This window comes from Bombus terrestris, chromosome 4, assembly GCF_910591885.1.
Source record: "Bombus terrestris chromosome 4, iyBomTerr1.2, whole genome shotgun sequence".
In the NCBI taxonomy this organism is placed as follows: Eukaryota; Metazoa; Arthropoda; class Insecta; order Hymenoptera; family Apidae; genus Bombus; species Bombus terrestris.
This window is the reverse complement of record NC_063272.1, coordinates 5,857,572-5,878,743: the sequence shown is the minus strand read 5'-3', so window position 1 is coordinate 5,878,743 and position 21,172 is coordinate 5,857,572. Positions and strand designations below refer to the sequence as shown.

At 33.2% G+C, this 21,172-nt stretch overlaps 1 protein-coding gene across 9 annotated transcripts in view; it reads left to right on the top strand.

Moving 5' to 3' along the window:
- LOC100648358 (rap guanine nucleotide exchange factor 2) overlaps positions 1 to 21,172 on the top strand; it is a 250,571-nt gene that overhangs the window by 107,908 nt on the left and 121,491 nt on the right. For 5 of the 9 annotated variants that reach the window (XM_048404836.1, XM_012308300.3, XM_012308306.2 and 2 more), the window contains exon 1: positions 15,848 to 16,116. The exons of the other annotated variants lie outside the window; for them this stretch is intronic. The gene's annotated coding sequence lies outside the window, so the exon portion shown is untranslated. Of the gene's footprint in view, positions 1 to 15,847; positions 16,117 to 21,172 lie in introns of those variants that run through there. 9 annotated transcript variants of the gene reach the window in all.

The window sequence follows — 21,172 nt, the reverse complement described above, 5'->3', positions numbered from 1 at the left end:
GTTTTATTGCGAGATGTACGCAATCAAGAAATTATGCATTATTTTATCCTACCATAATATCATAAAATTTCCTTATGAATATATTATGCGCGTTATACGAAGCTCTTTGAAATTTAGCAAAATAATAGTCAAATTTGAAAGCAAGCCGAAAGTGAATATAGAAGACATTTATCGCAAAGATACCCTTAATGAGAGGATTAGTGCACAACACGAATAATAGTCTGAAACATACAGTTGGTGCTAAAGATAGCCTCACATTTATGGCTTTTTATTATTGCGAATAATTAATTGTTTAAATATTGGTAATCTTTGCCAATCGTGTGCTTCCAATAAATATCTTGTAACAATGTCAATGAAATTTCAACACATTTTCGTACGTTGTACGTGAAAAATTCATAGGAGTTCAAATACTTTTGTGTCACTGTGTGTAATTAATACAATGTAATAAATACAGCGCGCAAATACTCTCTGTATATAGTACAAATTCGCCACGATGTGTCATCGTTCGTCTAGATTTTACATGATTCTCCGTGTGGTACGATTCGTCATGCGCCGCTCGGCTAGACGATAGCAGCCGTACACGATCAACTTTCGCAAAAACGATCTCTGGCAGTATGTTTCTCGATCGTCGACGTGTGTCTGCGTATCGGGGACAAAAAAACTTGACTTTCGTAACGGTACTGTCGCTGGTAACACGGCACGACTGCCGCGTGTCCTGGTCCTGGCTAAGGTCTAGTCTAGACAGCAGCCAGGTCGATATCTGGCACTTCAGCCATTCAGCTGGTCCGCGACACATGGTCGTGAAACGGCCACGAACACGATCGGCCACACGAACAAGGCAAGGTGAATTTCCAACGATCTGCGCGACGCTTACACAGGCGCAAAGTGCTTGTGTAAGTGTACGTGTATCGTACGCGACAGGAACGCAGACTCTGACCCGTTATTGTGATCGATGGACTCGCTTCGAAGAAGGGAAAAGTCGCGGGAAACTGGGTGTTAAGCCGTGACGACGCGACGCGACGCGAATGCAATGGATCGTCAAGATGGGGCGATTTTTTTAGATCTTGATGGGGTTCGATAAGAGTTCCATATGGGTTTGTATTGCTATTAAAAGCGAATTTTCTGACAAGTATTTTTGAAATTTTGATTGCCTAAATTTCAGACGAAGCTTTAAATTGTTACTATTTGTTTAGTATGTTGTATATGAATATACGGTAGAGCGATTGTTGGAATAAGATTTTTGGTAAACATGTTTTCTGGAATTTCCTTTCTCCTTGAAGAAGATACGTGTTAGATTTTTATGGGTCATTTGTAAATTAACGATGTAATGAAATGTCATATGAAAAATAAAAAAATATTAATGTTTCAAAAGTCATTCAAAATGTCACGAATAAATCAGCCAGAGTATTTGAGATAAATACCGTTATGCAAAAGTATATTGTCAGATAAAATCTTCTACCCATTTTTCAACATGTTAATTATCCAGTTCTTTTGGATAAATACATGCGCAACGATAAACGTCTATTTCTTATATGGCATTTTTTACACAGCTTTTACACAGTATGCTCTTACATTCAAAATTAGCATTTTTCCCAAAGTTTGTTCAGACCATCTCATACGCTTTTGTACGATATTCAAACAATATAATGTTCCTTATATAATGCTTAAAGAATTACATGTACGTATCCATATAACACCTTCCATGCAACAAAATTTAGTTTCCTCCAACAGCTTATTCCAGTCAAACCATGTCGAAGCTCTTTCACCATTTAATATTCAAACGCAAACGCAAGTTAGAATTTTTCTTCGCGCAATTCTCTCACGGTTGGCGTTGTTGCGTGTCGTAGAAGAGATCGTGTTCGGCTCGTGATAAGAGGATGCATTCGGAGCACGGTTAAGAAACCTCGATAATTTATACACTGGTCTAGTTACAATGCACCAGTGCACTTGGTCAGGTTGCACACGTTCACTCGGCGGTTTTCTTTCTAGTTGCGGCTCTCGATGTCATAATCCACAAGACAATCCGCCTTTCATAATCTCGCGCGTCATCTGCCAACGCGCAGACATACGTCATTAGCTTAACGAACTGAGAAACGTTTTGCTAATGCGATTACTTGTTTTCCCTTGAAACGGGCCGGGCACCAATTAAATCGTTCGCTTTGAGCTTTGGATGCTCGACGGGAATTTGTTCCGCGCTCCGAACGTTTGGTAAGCTTTCGACCGTGGTTGTGTTAAAATTGTTGTTTATGGTTGTCTGAGAGGCGATTCGATTTTCTCGTAAAGGAACCCACGCGTGGGATTTGTTTTTGGGAAATAAAATATTTTGCAGATAACCAAAGCGTATGTTTAGTACAGTATTGGATTATTTCTAAAGTAATTCGTCCACGGATGGACACTGGTACAAGATAATTTTACGTGACAAATATTAAATTAGATATTTATTATTTAAAATTACAAAATTATACTTTAAACTCGTTTATTTTTCAGGAATAATTTTATCGTGAATAGGTGAAAAGTAATGAAGAAAACGATTCTATTTATTTCCGAAAAATAATTCATCTTTATGGATGGAAATTTATTTAATTGTAATTCTATTTGTATATGTATGTTGTATGATATATAATTGAATATACTCAATATCATTGTATACGATCGTATTGAAACAGTTTTGTCATTGATCTGATTAATTAATACTTGGAAAACATTAATCGCCAAATTTTGTCAAAACGTTCCAAATATACGTTCTTTATTCGCCGTGCTTGAAATAATTATTTTCTACGAGTTTTATTCGAATCCGGCAATACTTGTTCACCGAATAAGATTCCAATTTAAGGTAGTGTCGCCGAGGCCAGTCCGGAATCCAATTAATCGCGTAACACCTTAATTCCCTGTTGCGTCGATTTGCAGAAAGTCGATGCAAGGTCGATTGGTAATTACCACTTTGACGTCCCGTCTAACAAAGCCTAAGACAATTAACGTTCACGATTTAAAAGAGACTGATTGACAGGGACACGCATCTAGCACGCTATACATATACAGGAGAAAATGTGGAACGTTCACGTTTCGCTAAGCGGTCGACTCGATACTTTGAAAATATAACAGACTTGTTATCCTTCAACACCGTTTGATGCCGATTGTTAATTAATTTAGTTAATTGGACAAAGTCGACCAATTGAATTTGTGTCAATACGTGGAAGCCAAATTTAATACACGCTTAATTAATCCCTTTTCCTAATCTTTATTTTGAAATTTGATAAAATAAGATATTGAAATTTTACTTTAATGAGTATTTATTAAATAGCATTGCATGAAGGATATACTAAAAACTGTTGAGGAAGATCGTGTAGGATCTGATCTTCGAAGTGAAATCGATTAAATTTTAATTTAAATTACATATGAAAGTTTCAGAATTCTAATGGTAGAACTCTTTAAAATTTATTTTAACAATCTTCTATTTTCTTATGAAATAATCTCTTATTAAATATAGAGGTATTTGATCGATAATTTGTTTAATACAGAAATATTAAAACAATTTGTTTTTACCTATGATTTCACAGTGTTAAATATCATGTAGTATACTTCGTTGCTTTATTTCGATAATTATCTTCGGTACATCACGAGAAAACATTCGTCGACTTCTGAAACTTTTACGAATTATATCGTCGTTTTATTATGTTCATGCTATACAAGAAAACGGGTACTGTTCCACTATTTTTCAATAACGCTAACTCAACGATCGATCATCGAAGATAAACGTAATCAAATATGAAACGAAACTTCGGCACGATTCGTTACCCTCTGTCACTTTCGATAAGATAAACGCACAATCGTTGAAGGTAATTTTTCCTCGATTAAACTCAATATACTTGGGTAATATCTAAATTTGAGGTAAAACAAAATATTAGTTTGTCCGAAAAGTTTCTTTCGTTTTATAAGGAAATAATAGACGCACAATGTTTTTTGTTTTATATTAGTTTATTGAATTATGCATGAACATAATAATAGAAATAGGACGAACTGGATCATACCTAATTCAATAAAATAATATAAAACAGAAACTATTGTTCATCTATTATCACCTTATAAAACGAAAGAAACTTTTCGGACAACCTAATAAAATAATGTAATTTTTTGTTCTGAAATGAATTTTAAGGCCAATTTTATATAAACGGAGCATCGTTAATTAACAATGAAAAAAGATATGCGAAAGGTAAGATAGCGTACGAATATCAAATTTTCGAACGTGTAGGAATACAATATCCCCGTAGCCTATGCGTTTGCCCACATGTATTACGTACTTATGTAGCACACACATGAGTATACAGTGTGCAACAAAGATGGTGTTCTACGAGACAGATATAAATTGCGGACAATTTTCTCTGTGACTGTACCATCCAACTGCTTTAGTCGCGCCTTGAAATGGGAAGATTCGAAAGTTACTGGAAAAATAAAGTGAAGATCTATATAATAACAAAAAAATATGTAATTGGGTTAATGATATTAGCAACGTTCTTGTCTGATAGGAAAAATAAAATAAAGAATGAAGTATATGTATTGACTACTATGAACAATGAGAATACATAAATTTTTTATTATTTTTTTAGTGGAATTTTCTATAATGTACGTCGATAGAAAGTTAAAAAATCCCAAGTTATGTTATAATTATAAGGCTGAACGGGTAATTGTAGATTAACAGAACTTTGTGTTTTAAAATTGCATTAAAATATACAAAACGCGATCGTGTACCTTCTGTATAATGTCTCACTATTCGATTGATGCGAAGACCTTTCTTATTTAAAGAGACTTTTTGGGTAAACAAATCTTTTAAATCGATGTTAAAGAGTTGCGTTTTGTAGTACGTACACAGAAGAAATTAATGATTTTATGATTGAATAGTAATATAAATGATACTTTGTTTAAATACGTAGAATGTTTTAGGTAGACACATACTTTTAATCGCTCTATTTATATTAATTCTTTTTTCGCCGTATCATTTTATTATCCTTGTTGTGAAATTACTCGTTAACAAGCGTTGTTTAATATAACAATAAATTATCATAATACTTTATCTTCGTCAAATTAAGAAGTTAATCTATATTTATTCTTCATCCTTTGTTAATGTAACATTCCCGAACAGAACAATGAAACGAAATAAAATACTAGGTATATAAGGTAGAGAAATGAAAAGAGAGAAAAATACAGAGATGGAGAGCATGAAAAGAAGAGGAAATATGATGGCGCGTTGGATTTATTCAAGAAAACGGTTGATCGTGAAAACGAAAGAAAATTCTCAACCATTGTTAAGAAAAGATACGGTCGAGAAATTTTTAACGCCTTTCCAAAACGGCGTCTCGTAGACCCAAGTTACCGAGAAGTAATACCATTTACGATTAAGTAAACGCAGCGATCGGTTCTGCAATTTATGGTGGTGCTACTCGTGATCTCAATTTCTCCAAGAAGCCCTTTGATCGCGGGTAATTCGATCGTCTAGGAAAAATATTTCCTTGTAATTTAAGTGATGCCGTTGCCGGTGCTCGTTGCTCTCTCGTATAAATCAATCGGCACTTTCTTAATTTTTATTAATTGATTGCTTCCTTTTACCGTGAATCCATACGAGATAATGAAATTGATGTTACGGAATTACTAAGAAAAGAAAAAATTATGCTGTTGTTGATTGATCAAATTCGAAAATAGGTACACGCGAATTTATTTGATAATATCTTGATGAACTTTTGTTCAAATATCTTTTCAGGTCCTTTTAAAAAATGTTTAGGTTTGTCATGTTTTTTTTATTACTTTTAGTTGGAGATACACAATAAAGTAAAACATGTAGTTTCATAAATATCTTGTCAAAACATCGTAAGAGAAATGCGAAGAAACGCAGGAAACAATGGATCAATTTTTTATTTGATAACGCGACGATAATTCCATTTCGAAGTACAAAATTGTCGGTGGTTAGTGAAAAATTGGTTTCTATCGCGTTATGTACTTCTTATCGATTTTCTTTTATTTCGGTAAATGTATTTGGAATTTTTTATTGCACAAATGACGTAAATTAATTCTTGTTGAGTTAAAAGGGTTCAAAAATTAAAAAGATTTAGAAAGAAAACTCGAGTAAAAAAAACATTAATAGTATCTTTTCTATAGAAGAAATTCTTCCATAAGTATTTCGGTCATAAAATTTTAATAAAACATTTACGACCTGAATGTTTATATAATACGGAGCTCTTACTTTCGTTTGCAATCTATTCTGACACAACTTGATGATAAAGATGTAGGAAAATTTGTATAATAAAAGTAAAATATATATAATTATGTAAAAAAGTGCTTTGCTCGTAACCCGTAAACATAAATTGAAAGCGATCGTAAAATTCACTTTGTTATGTTCCATGATAGGCTACGGCTAAGCACAAGTAGCAAGAAAATTTCACTGGAGCAAATTGCATTAATTTCATTCGCCGCTGCAATTGCAATTGCTTTCTAGGTTTCGTTATTTTGCATTCTCGGCTACGGCTTGTAATAATTTTACTTGGAACTACACCTAGAATATACTGTTGCTTTTATAACGAGAAACAGGAAAATTGGAAGAATGAATCATCCAATAGGAAATACGCGAACAGAAACGCAAGATAGAATCGAGCGAACGGACGAACAGAAGTAATGTGAAACTGGTTAGAAATTGCGACGAATTTTGTCGTAGAAGTTCTTGCTTTTTTACACGGAGAATAGTTACATTTTTTCTTTTTCAAACTTCTTTGCCATTGTCGTTCCAATTTTAATATGACTAATAAAATTTGGTGTCAATTTTATTCACTTTAATGTTGTATAATCGATATTTCGTTCCATATTTTATTCCTCTCAGTTCTTTGTATTAGGTATTTTACAAAGTGTTGTAAAAGCTGTTTTATTATTTGTGTACGACACGAGATCTTACGCTCGAATATATAGAAGTTTTAACTTTTAATAGAAGATTTCGCAAATTTAACTGATTATGTTTCTATTAGATTGATTTTTTTATTGTTTTATCAATTTGATATCACTGAGAAAAAGTCGAGAATATTAGGAATATTTAAAATCATAGAATTACGAATTTACATAAATAGCATGTTCAATGTATTAAGCTTTATATCTTATAGATAACTTCGTAGAGTCAACAATTATAAATATTATAAATATCCAACTAAAACACACTTGCTCGTAATCTTATCGTTCATAAAAATTCTTTAACTTTTATATCTCTACCAAAGCCTAGTACTTAATCCAAACTGTGTATACACAACGCACCATAATTCTGTGCGTTGAATAAACTCTGCACAACAAACTCTGTACACATTAAAGAATTGCTTCATAGCCCGAAGAACAGCCCCTCTGAGTGACACTGTAGGTACCTGCATGATTTCAGGTCGTCTTATCGAACCGTCTAGTCCCGTATCTTCTTTCCTCACTTGTCCAAGTCGTCTCGTTTGCCCGTATAACCAGATACATTGTATAAATTACGGGACTGTCAGCATGGCGTGAAAAGAGTTTCCATAACGCCTTTGATTCTCCTACATCTATTAACGAGCTAATCGCTCGTTCCTTCTTTAACGACGTGGAGGCTAAATGGAAAATCGTGAGATCTTTCAAAGAAGATATTTCGTATCTTCGAACGTTTAATCAGATGTCCTCAGAGCCGTGCAATTTCTTAAGGCGTTTCTTCAGCTTTAATTGACCGTGTGAGTAGATGCGTCCGCACGTTCCACGCGAGTAACCACGAAAAAAAATCATTCGCGAATATCAAAGCTGAAAAGTGTGAAAATTTTATTTTTATAGATGATGGATAGAGGGAGGAAGTTTTATAGGTATTGGGCGCGATAGATATTTTATGAATATTACCCAGGCAACGATAGGAGAATGAAAAAATATTTTTATGAATACAAAATTTCTGTTTTGCAGAAATGATATTGAAAGCACGGAGGATGTGGGTTTTATTGAATTAGTTTTTAATGACGCGTCAAGGATAGAATTATTAGTAAGAATTATTAATTTGTTAAATGCAGGAAGCTGGGATAAATTGATACAGGGACGAATTGATAGATTTTTTCATCGTTACGTATATGTAAATCAAACACGACAAGTATAAAGAAATACTTGTTTAAATCTTCGGCTCTAAAGTATAACATAAAAGAAATCGAATTTCTATCATTGTATCAAAAAAATCGGAATGAAAGAAATATGAAAGATATATTTATATGTATAATAAGAAGAAGAACATATTTCTTGTTTATATGTTTTACAAAACAGAATCATTTAATTCACAAAAATATACTGTTGGAAATCTACACAATTTTTATGAAAAATTGCACGTTGGACATTTTGGTTGCTTCTCTTTTATTCTCTCATTGGCTTAATTAAATTGATATAATCGTCTTTGGTGTTGTTTAGGGATGGCAGAGACCTAGTTTGAAAACTTTTTGATATAAGGAAGCTTTCGCTTTTAATAATGTCCCAAACGTTCAAGCGTGACTTTTTTTTCACGAGATTCAGAATAAGCGACGATCTTTTCTTTTTTTTCCTGTTCAGCTATAAGAGCAGAAGGATTGCGGAGGATGTTTTGCCAAAGTAAAGATGGATCTGCTAATGGAACTTTTGTTATCAGTAGATTCAAGAGAACCGGCTTTCTTCAGCAAAAAGAGCGAACGCCTGATGAAAAAAGATTCCTTTTAAGCTTCTTCCAGAGGTGGAACCAGATTTCGCGATTTCTGCATTCATTTCGATGAAGAAGATCGCACGCTAGCTTCCGCCTCCTCCTTTTTTTTCTTTTAATTACCATTCAGATTTATAAATGGCGCATTAAAGTGTTAAGATATATTAAAGAGTTCAATTATGATCGAATGATTAATCAAAATGCTAAATGGTATTTATGATAAAAATGACACTTTTATGTAGCATGATTATATTGTAAATATGATGAAGAGATTTTAAGTCTACGTCTTAATAATGTGCTTCAAGTAGTGCAAATAAGTCGATGAATTCAAGTTTCGGAAAAAAGTAATCTAACAGAAAATAAGTGTTCAATAAAACGTGAGAATGAAAGAATTATGCACACGGAAGTACATATGTTCCTTGGAAAATATTTATGTATATTTATTTATGTATAATTGAAGCAAACCTCCATTATGATTTAAAATACTTAACAATAATAATAAAACAATATTGCAGATTTATATAAAATTATGATATATATCAATGACAGAAAACCAAAGAAGTTATTTAAAAAAGCCGCACGATTTTACGATTCCTTCCGGTTTTTAAACTAATTTACTTTCAACACCTTTTCTGAAACATATCCAAAGTACGATGGAAGTAAACTATTAGAATATATATACAAAGGTACGAAAAATGACTCAATTAATACCAACAGGAAGCAGTGAAGCATAACATACTAAACACGAACAACAATAATTTCTCGAACTCGAAGGAAATTTAGGATTGCTGTTTCCTCGGAACGAAAACTTTTAATATCGTACGTACATTACGTGGGATAGTTTATTCATTTTAATTTACATTTGATAATCCATTTAATGATAATAACGTCGGAGATCCTGGTATTGACTCGATCGTTTCTACGGTGATTACGGTTGCTCTAATACTCTTGAGCAACGATAGCCAAGTAATTCGACTTCGCTCGTTTACTCGATGCGGAAGACCGAGGAAGCGGAACCGGAAGCGACTATCGTTCGGATAAAAAGGCGAAGCACGCTAATTAAGCCTTCATTAATGAGGGAACCGCTGGCGGGAACACATAGCAGGGGACGTTTTCTAAGGAATAGGTTGTCGAAGGTACAGAAAAGGATCATCGTGTGCTGTTTTGTACAACAAGCTTTTAGTAGTTACCGTACACGTTAATTTACGTTTTAGATACTATGTCGCAGAATTATTTCATCAACGATTTACTTCATGCTTCGAATAAGTCTGCATAAAGATAACTACTTTGCGAACAAATACAATTCCAGCAAATGAAATGGTTTTTAAACGTTTTTTAAACGGAGAGTAATGATTTTTGATTCTATTAATTAAATGATATCTTCGTGTGTACGGTGATATATGAAAATCAAAATAAATCAGATGTATCTTTCTTGCTTTTATTCGCAAAAGTGGAAAGCAATATTTTAATAAATGTGAGACATAATATATATACTAACGAATAACGAAAATTACAATAATTAATAATTTTTGTGAGGAAAATTAAACCTATCTGTTCGAGGAAATAATAACGGTCATTTTGTTAGATAATATTCCCAAAAGCATCAGAAATCTTCGCTGAACGTGGTTCAACGCCTTGCGTCCTCATTCTGCCCATTGTAATTTTTATTCATTTCACGATCTAATTAAGGCAAGGATTTTATCCGTGTGAGAATGCGAGAAAGTATGATAAAACCAGTCGCGAAATTCAAGTTAAAGGTCTTCAGGAACAAAGAATGAATCATACGACTAATAGAAGTTTAATTTACAATTTAACAGACGAGACTGTTCTCAAGTCACGTGATAGTTATCTCATAATAATAAGATCATCGTTTATGAATCTGTTATGATCTCAAATGGATTTGGATATAGGGTGTTAAAAAAATGGCTAATATTTATATAGTGTGATCCTAGGTATCAAGATAACGAAGACAGTTCTTATACAAAAATTCATTTGAAGTTTATTTTTCAAGTTATAAGCAATTTAATTTTACGTTGATGGTATAGTAACAATTGCGACGAATACTAAGATCGAAAGCAAATATAAACGAAAGATGAAATGTAATCTTGTTATACATAGAAGTAAGATCTTTACTATAATATTGAATGTATAAATTCTTTATTTGTGAAAGATTCTAGAATTTCTATTTAGATTTGTAATAAATATAGGATTTCAAACGAGATAATAATTTCGAAATGTTTTAATAATATTTTAATAATCTTACCTCGCTTTCTACGAAGTGTCCTAATATTTATGTATGTTTACATACAGAAAGTGTTGAAGAAATCGTATCTGTGGTATAAAATAAAATTGCTTATAACTTGAAAAATACTCTACAAAACTCTATTTTACACGCGAATTCTCTTCACTGTTTTAATTTCTAGAATTACAAAGGCGTGATAAACATCTTCTAGATTTTTTAATACTCTGTATGTAGTAAATACATACGAATTTAATAAATATTAATAGTTTCCGCGATAGCAGACAGATATACGTTAAACTTTTAATAGATTCGTTAAAAGTATTCCTTCACGGAAAATCTAATTAATTTCTTTGCTCTCACGCGTCTTATCTGTTGACGACTCATTGAGAGTCATTCGAATCCTTTGGCTTTCTCAGACGCTGGAAAGAGTTGAAAAAGGGAACATATGCATATTACCTAACGCGAATTTCACGAGAGGGGGACCGTGTACGAGTCATGCCTTGATTGCCCCGGCACGAACAAACTCGTAATCAGAGGCGTGATTGCGATAATATTTGCCCTGTGCGATATTCTAACACCGGTGCAATATGCGGTCTTGTGCATATCTACGCTATCTATTTGGATAAAGCGCGTTTGGATAAAGCGAAGATGCGTTTCATGCTACTTTTCCAAGCGATTCTCTTTAATCTAAATACTGCTTTTAGCAACGAAATTCATAGATCTTCACACGCGATGAAAGTGTTACTGGAGGAATTGAAATGGCAAATGATGCTACCTAAGTGACAGAAAGATATAAGTGAAATGTAAAATGAAGGTAGAAAATGAAGATAAAATGAAATTTTTAGTAAGAAAGGATATAAATTCCATGTGGATTACGGTAGAAAAAATTGCAAGCGCTGGAATAATTTATTTCAGTTCCTAGGATTATTACGAGATAAAGTTAAAATCAAAAGTGTCAACTTAAAAATATACATTTTCTGTTAATACTAAAAACCTTCTAGCAACTTGTATGATCTACCTACCAAAGTTTCAAACGTTAAAATATATTATGAAAGATGAATATTGAAATAAAGAAGAAAAATATATTATATAAGATGAATATAAGTGTGATAAATTAATATTTAAAATATATTCGAGTTTAATAGTTTAATTAAATAATAAAGTAAAAATACAAACATGCATTGAAATAATTCGTATTATCTCATGACTACAATAATCGTGGAGATTTCTGGGAAAAGGGTCAATTTTTGGTCAAATAGTTGAATTATAAAAGTCACTGTAACTTGAAATACAATCCGACATTATAACAGGAGAAATAGTAGATCAATCAATGACAATATTGGTATCAGGATTTGGGGAATATCAAATGGAAACTGTGGCAAAAGTAGCGCATTAAACGAGCACGAAATTGAAACGCGCGAGCTGAAAATAGAAAAGGAACGCGTACCCGCACGGGATATGAAGAGCATTATGTGGATTGACACGAATTAACAGAACTAGTTGAGGAGTAATGAATCTTCTATCCATGATGGAGGTCTACTAGTTTCAACAAGTATACATTTGCATTCTAAAATAAAGGTCGTATAGTCGGCCGTTTATCGATGTAAAAAGTATCAAGATAAACCGGAGGATATGTTGTTTCTGACGGAAGCCTTTGTGTTTCCTTTGATTCGTAATTTATCAGCTACTATACACACTTAGAACTATCAGTTAATAATACAGAAGATATATAAAGTTTCTGAATGAGATTCCTACTCGAAGCTTGGTAGTTCTATTTTTATTTAGAAGAAGAGGATTTAATTTGCGGTTGTATCTTTGCCTTATTCTCGTTGAAGAATTACCTTTGACTTTTATAAAACTACGCCTGCTTTTTAAATGTCTTCTTTGTTGACTTTTCAAACATATCCTCCAGCTCGTGGTGTTGTCCTTTTTACTCTTGTTCTAAGTTTGCCTTTACTTTAATGTTCTTTAATTAATTAATTAGTTGCCATTAAGTATTTCGTTTATTGTTCAATGATTCAATGATACATTTATTTGTTGATTCAATCGGTCCGATAATTTATTTTTATGTTTGTTTTTAAGTAAATTTCATATAAGGAAATTATAATCGAATAACAACATTATTCTGTACAATGATAAAAAATATAAACTGTGCTAAGTTTCATAACTACTGGGATTAATTAGTTAGTAGACTCATACAGCTCATAATAAATTAAGTGATGTTTAGAAATAATAATTAAGAATTACGTGTATGAAGTGCAATACTTCTAATCATTCAGCGAGTTTCTTCACAGTCTTTTTCTAGAGTCTTTCTTTAGAGTCTGATCTTCCAAATGAAGTTTAATAATTTCCTAATAACTAATCAAATTTACTCTAGTTTTCTCTCGATATACTAATAGTTATGAACGGAGCTGTATACAGTATAATCTTCTGAAGAGTTAAATTAAAAGTAAACAACGCTAAATTTTCTTTTATCTCATCACGAGCGCAGATAAATTGCAATATAAACGTTTCGTTCGACAAGCTGCTCTGTTAGTTATTGCGATATAAAGCAGGTAGGGATGCTGGCTGTTTAGACAAAATACTAGTAATTTAAAACGAAAAGCGCGGACAACCACTCGAATCTATTCGCTCGCGTTTGTAAGTTACGGTGCATGCATAATTGCAATTTCATTTGCACCGAACAGGGCATTCTTAATGTCTTTTAATGAAATGTGGCCTGGAAGAATTTCATTTCGTTCGTATTTCGGCCTTGAGGCGACCGTAAGACTTGTGTCTGAAATAATTGAGCCGTTGGAAATAGGAACGACGGACACCATTCACTTCCCGCTAGTTTCTTCGTATTAAAGAATGCTTTCTTTCCCTCTTTTTTTTAAACAGTATGCGGAAGTAGAATGTAATCTTGCGAGGCAAAGTATTTCTATCGAATTGCAGAAGAATTAAGAAAATTTAATGTACTTATCGTCAACGATTTACTTTAACTATCTTTTTGTTTTTTAAAGGAATGATTATCTAACTTTGGGTGATTTTACGGATGAACATTTAGGTTTTTAATCGTCTATATTTACTTGTCTAAGAGTATTCGTTATTTTCTCTTAATTCTTTTTTCTTATGATCATAATAGCACTAACTATAATTGTATTATACAAGAAAATAAAATAATTAAAAAAGAACTCAGAAATAGTTCAAAAATAAAATTTACTAACAAAGTAGGAAAGAATTGAAGTTTATCGAAAAAAAAAGATAAACGAATTAAATGAAAATCAAATTTTCTGAAAAAACCATCAGTTTCCGTGATAGTGCTCATAAATGTACGATAGCATGTTATTCGACCCTGTTTCTTGTACAATTCCATTTCTAAGTTAAATAACAGGTTGCATGTAATCAGTACATACAAGACTATCACATCTCAATTATCTAGGATGGTACTTAAGATAGTATTCATAAATATGAAAACTGAGATCAGACAATAGCTTGTACGGTCTAGGATGTATCTCCTTTGATAAATCGCAAGCAGAACAACCTTGAACGTAACTTTTGATGGCGGAAGACGTAGCACCCTCGCGGTTAATCACTTTTTTAATTGCTTCTTGGCGCGACTAAGATCGGCGACGGTGAATCGACAAGGACAGAAGCTGGTCGAAACACGTATATATCTTTCTGCTTTTTTACTTTTTGTTTGCATGCTCACGAGGAAGGGATGAAACGGGAAAAGCAAACAGCGTCGTGGAAAGCTTTTACGTATCTCATTTTTCCCCTCCGCCGCTTTAATCGACGATGGACCCTTTTGCTGGAAGTTTTATTTGCAGTAGAAAATTTACTCGTTTCCGTACGACGACGATGGAGCGTGTGTCCGACCTTCTGCAGTGACAGCAGAATCTCACCCTTTCGCCCTTCTCTTCTCTCTCCTCCGCTTTTGCCTTGCCTTTTTGTTTCGTTTTATTTTTTCTACATTTTTTTTACCCTTTTTCCCTAGAAGCAGTGCGTCGAACGACCGCCACGAGTCGAGCACTACTCAAACTTCACTTCTATGTACGCGAGTTATTAAATTTTACCGGAACAGGGAAGGCCAGGCGGTCTTGCCCTTCGAAATTAATATTTCATCCGCTTCCGAACGGATGTCCTCGTGCAACGCGCCAACGTCGCTGAACTGCCTTGCCATTAGTTTTCTCGAATGATTCATTTTAATGTATGCGTGGAGAACAGTTAGATATATGTGGAGGTTGACGGAGGATAGGGCTGTTAATACTTCGGAGAAAAATTGAAAAGATCAAGTTTAAAGACGTTTTCTTATAATACCGAATTTTATAAAATTGTAGTAACTTGCAATTGATGAACTATGATGAAACCAATAAAAATGTCGATTTGGGATTGGGATCAAGTTATACGTATAAAAAAAGTTAGATATATGCAACTTGATGAACGTTTGACAGTGTGCATTTTGAAAGGAAACTAACAGGTGAAGGTATCAAGAATCAAGTACTAGATTAAGTTGTAACAAGTTATAATAATTAACTAATTACATTGGAACGCGTTATTCTCACTATCCATTATCTCAAATCGATGCAACAATCTCGTATTAATTCACTCTCCACTTATAAACCCCATAATTTCCTTACATAAGTATTCATAATACGTATACACTACCACTCGATCTTCCCACATTAAAGCTTGTTACAATCCTTGTTATTCTCAATCAACACCAAAACGCTGCACCGTTAAATCTTTCAAAACATCGAAAAGCACCTTGCACATATCTTACACACCAAAAACTAACTAATTATTGTCAACGCAATTTTAAAATTGGAGCCTAATAAGAATTTCGAACGTTAGTACCGAGAAACACCGGCAGAGTGCGCAGTTATCGCGACCGTGGCGCGGTGAGCGGCAGCGCGGGAGTGGCAGTATAGTTTCGGACGTCGTGGCGCGTGCTTCGGGGATGAAAATTAGTAGACGGTTTGTTGACGATACACGATCGATGTGTGTCTTCGCTGTTCGTGTCATGCATTGGTACGATCTACGAACGGCCACACGTGTATATCCGATGAATATCTGGGTGATTTGCGCGCAATCGGTTCGTCGGTAGTCGCGGTTTGTTGACTCGATAACGTGGTCCCTCGGTGTGTTTGTTTTCCCCGTGGAGAAGTGCAATCATCTGTGGATTACTCCGAGCAGCTGCAACGGACAGGTTATTTGGCCGGTCGGACAAGGCCTCGTGTGCATCCACGATCCGTGAACTAGGCTGATCGATCGACGTGTTTCAGATTATATTTACCTCCGGCGATGCTAGAGAGAGGGAAGAGACGCGTGAGAGACGAACCTCGTGATTTTACGATGATTATTAACCCTTACGCGAGTCTCGTTTCTGCGCACCGGAACGCGCCCCAACTTTGAATCCGACTAATTATGCACCATTTACAGAGGACGCTGTGCGACATCGCGCCAATTCGCAACGTAGTAAAGATATAAGACTCGAGATACGGCGTCTCAGAAAAGTAGTCGTGCACTTATCGTAGAAAATGTTTATATGTGTGTCGTGTGTGGTATGTAGAAAGAAAATTTTGAAATTTCAGTAGCACTGTGTACATTGGTACGAATAGACCAGATTTTTATACGTTAATATACTAAGAATATATATATATTATATTATATATTATATGTATATATATATGTATAAGTATATATATGATTATGTGTATATATATATATATATATATATATATACATACATTTGCATACATACATACATACAAGTAAAATATGCAAGGTATAATATTTGTTGCAATGTTTAGTAGGTAAAACGTTCTCTGCTTAGCTTCGATCTTTTTAATGTTACATTCGCAAAATATGAATTTACATAAATATTCGCAGCCCGTTCGGAAAATTCGTAGCAAAAGTTAAGAAAGATTTAACTGTAAAGACTTCGTAGTATAAGTAATATAAGTTTGTAAAATAAGTTACTAGATGTAAGTTCATGAGAATATCTTGACAAATTTTCCATTTTCTTCGGTAACGAATGTCTTCAAATAACAGCTTTTATGGGCTATTCAGAATATTTAATTTCTTACTTGTATCTTTCGAATACATGAAACGAACATACGAAATATATATTCAGATAGTGAAATGTAAATATATTTTTTTTTTATAACACATACGATATAACTATATAAATTTTCCATGGTAAGTGTTCAAATACCTTGCCAAGCCGCTGTACGTGTAACACTTGAAAGTGATCGAGAAACGAGGTCGGTGTCTGTTTATAGCGGGATGCTTGGACGATGAACAGCGATTAATCGCATAAGGGTTAACGTGATATTGTTTACTTGAAATGAATATTTTTGTCACGTGTGTTATAAGCATCTTTTGGTTGCTCCAATATTGCATAATCGTTTAGATGATTCTGGTTAATAGGTACACATATGTTAGGAAACTGAAAAGTTCTTACGTTGATCTTCTTTATTGGACTGTTTCGTTTTATGTGACCTCTGCTACTTTATGAAAGCGTTATTGTTATATCAGGATGAGAATTAAATAGATGAAAACAAAACATGATAAATCGATCACTGATAATTCTAATGCTTCTTTATACTATTTATAAATCTATCTTTCTTTGCTTTAAAAAGCTGTATGTCCAATAATTTTCTTGTTTTAAAAAGAAGCAAAAATAGAATCGAGGTAGGTTAAGAAAGAAACTTATTCGATAATGAGGTTAAAATTTTCTCTATTATCTGTCCATCAACTGTAGAGTCTCTTTTATTGCTCGAGATAAGATCGCTGTATCTCCAGCAACGAGCTAACGTCGAATAAAAACGATGATTCATCGTAAAACATTGAAAATTAGTTAGGAAGTTACATACATAGTCAATTACAGGAAATGTTATTCGCGTCAAGCTAATAATAATTTTGTTCTTTCCAAGGGAATTTTGAAGTATTTCTAAACACGGCAGATCATATCAAGAATGTTGAATTTTACCTTGCAACGTGTTCTTGCGTTAATTTAGTAACCTAATTAAATACGCGTATCTAATCAACCCCTTATTATTGCGAATATCGAAGATAAATTTGCCACCATTTTTACCGTGAATCAGTTGTTCTCCCTCGTTGTTACGCAATATATCGGCGTTTTATAATATCCATATGCTCTTCCTTGAAGTAATAGACAACTATCGGTGATATTAACATTGTATTTGTAAGCTGAAAGTATCGTCTAATTTATTAGTAACAATAAACAATTATTTCTGATTAAGGTACGAATAAATATTATCGATTTCAATGATTTACGATATTAAAAGAAAATTTAGAAAGTTTTTTTTTAGTCAGTTTTTAACATAACGTAATTTCGGTCAAGTTTATTTTTATTACATTTTATTATAGAAAAGGTAATATTAAAAAATACAAAACTTTAGAGGTCTAATATCGGTAATCTTATCGTTTTATGTTAATTACCTCATAAATAAAAACTGAACTTTTAATTTTTTGTTGTACTTAGTTTTATAACATATTATTTCTAGAGATATAATTCAAAAAGTCACAGACTTGAATTTCCCGTATTAAATTTAACTTTTTTACTAAATTTGTAAAAAAGGTGTCGCGAAAGAATTCGAATAAAATTTTCGAACTGTTTCTTCAATTTGTCTTAAATGATCGATTTGTAAATATTTTTTCTACATGGAGATCTTTTTGGTTTTTCAGACTTCAAATATACAAATTGTATTTTCGATATGATCAGAAATTCTCCCATTTTTCATATAATATTTTCTTAATATTAGATATATATGACTCTTGCCGTGTCATTGTTGATTTTTACGAACGATTTGATGAAAATCGTGGAAAGGGAGAATTACGATAAATTACCTGGCATCGTATAATTCGTTCTCTGATAATCAGCGAGTTTCATAGAATTTAGATCCTTTGACGATGCACGATTTTATCGATATACATTACGCGCGCGTATAAACGACGAAATAATTTAAATCGAAGAGATACAGGCTCGGTGGATACAAATAATTGTTTCGTAATTAATCGCCTGATGAGAAATTCCCTCTCGTGATATTTGATAACAAATGTCGGATTAAAACTGTGAGATCGGAGAAAGATTAAAATTTCTTCGCCAGTATAATTCAGCAATGATAAACCAGGCAGTTCTCTGAAATTATGTGCAACATGAATACGTAAAGTGGATTAACCAAAAAATTGAACAGTATCATTTCGTCCAATTTAATTTTAATCATCTTTCCACTTCTTCAGGATTATTGGCATATATAATGCAGAAATTTCTTAAACTATCCGATGATAAGTTACTGATATTATAATGACAATTGAGAATATTTCAATTCCTTAAATCACCAACTTTTTTTTAGAAATTCCGCGATAAATAGAGCTCCAACCTAAGTGTAACAGGAAATTTATGGGATTATTTAGATTGAGTCAGCAGAGGAAGGGGAATAAGAAAAATAAGAGTAATCTGCTGTGTGAAAAATTGAATAGAGAATAGTAGAATCTACAATAATTATTAATGCTTGGATTTAATGTTTCTTAAGAAGTAGGTAAAGACGAATCTATTAATTCATCAAAGTAAAACATTTTCAGTTGATGTGTGATTTTATACTTCTGCACATCGTCATACTTGAACGTGTCTAATTTTAATATTTATTCAACTCAAACGTAGTTTCTAGAAATATAAATCTACGAGTTGCATATTATTTTTCTTAAACTTAAAATAATAAATATCCATATAAATAGTAAATATCTTTTCTAGTCCTAATAAATTCATGTTTAAATACTTTGCATCTCTTCAAATATTTAATCATAATGTTGCAAGTGCTCTGTTCTGTTTCTGCTTTTCTACACTTTGACAAAAGATTTAGCGAAACAAAGAAAGAAAATAAACGGGTAATATGTTAGAACAAATATTATTCTCAATGAAGAGACTGATGATCTTTAACAAAAATATTGTACAATTTCAGATGTGAAGTAGCCATACCTTTTATAACCAGTGTCTTAATCCATTAAAAATTGTAATGTATCATAGACGCTATAAAATACTGCATTATTTCGTCGATGCTTTATGAAAATCTATCAATTTAAACGAAACAGCCTTGGTAGTTCATTTTAAAAACTTTATCGAAGTTTCCCGCTGTTGCCACACTTTATCCGCAATAAAAATGTTCATAAGCTGGTGCTGAACTTCCTAGTCACGCCCTGTTTTATTAATCGCCGATACAACTAACGTCGTATCATCATGTATGGTCGTTTTCTTTTCCACAGAACACAATAGAGCGTGGATTCAGAAAAGGTTAATGTATTCGAAATAATTTTTTACGCATCCTAAAACTCTACTGTTCTCTCTTTCACCTTTCTCTATTCTTCTTGCTTTCTGTTCTTCCTTTTTCTTTTTTTTTTTTTGCGAACGATTTTAACATTAAACGAAATTCTCACGGGACTCCGATCAGCCCAACAAAGAGATGTAAATTACGATCTCGGTCGGCTGTATTTTTTCCTCCTTTTTTTCGTGTTTGCTCTGGCTAGAAAAATATGTGTGTCAACAGGAACTTCCCGCGATGTGCACAGTGCACTTGCACTTTTGAGCACGCATTCGTGATCCTTGACCTAATTGACATTGTTCTGCCACGTGATGCTGCACCAGCGATTCATTCGAATTCGAACCTGACAGCAACCGCCGCTCTGTGATTGCATTTCAATTTGAAATTCGCCGAAATTCCCGCGAATATGCGATCCGATGTTCAAAATCATTGCTAACGAGAACCGATGGTTTGCATTGAAAATGAGGAAATCAGAAATTTTCGGAAGGTTATTTCGGAAGGAAATTCTAGAAATATTTCATCGATGAAAAATTTTGAATTCAACACGTTACGCGTATGTAAACTTGTTTGATCGTAGGATATTTTGAGGCGAAGGATTTATTTTAAACTTGCTGCATTTATTATTTATTATACTTCAAATTGTTGACATAATGTCGAGCTGAATGTTTCTTTGGCTTATAAATAGTTCCGAAACTAACGGAATTTTATTTTTATGACCAACGTTTAACAAACCGTTAATAAAGATTCTAATTTCTAACATTAGCACGAGTTTTGTCTCGCGATAAAACTGTAGCACAGAAATTCCTTTCTGTATTAGCTTCGATCGTAAAACACATAACATAGTAAAATTTGTAAAAAATGTGTAGGTCAATTACGTTCTGTGGCTCTATATTGTTATATTCCCTATATCTCAAAATACCA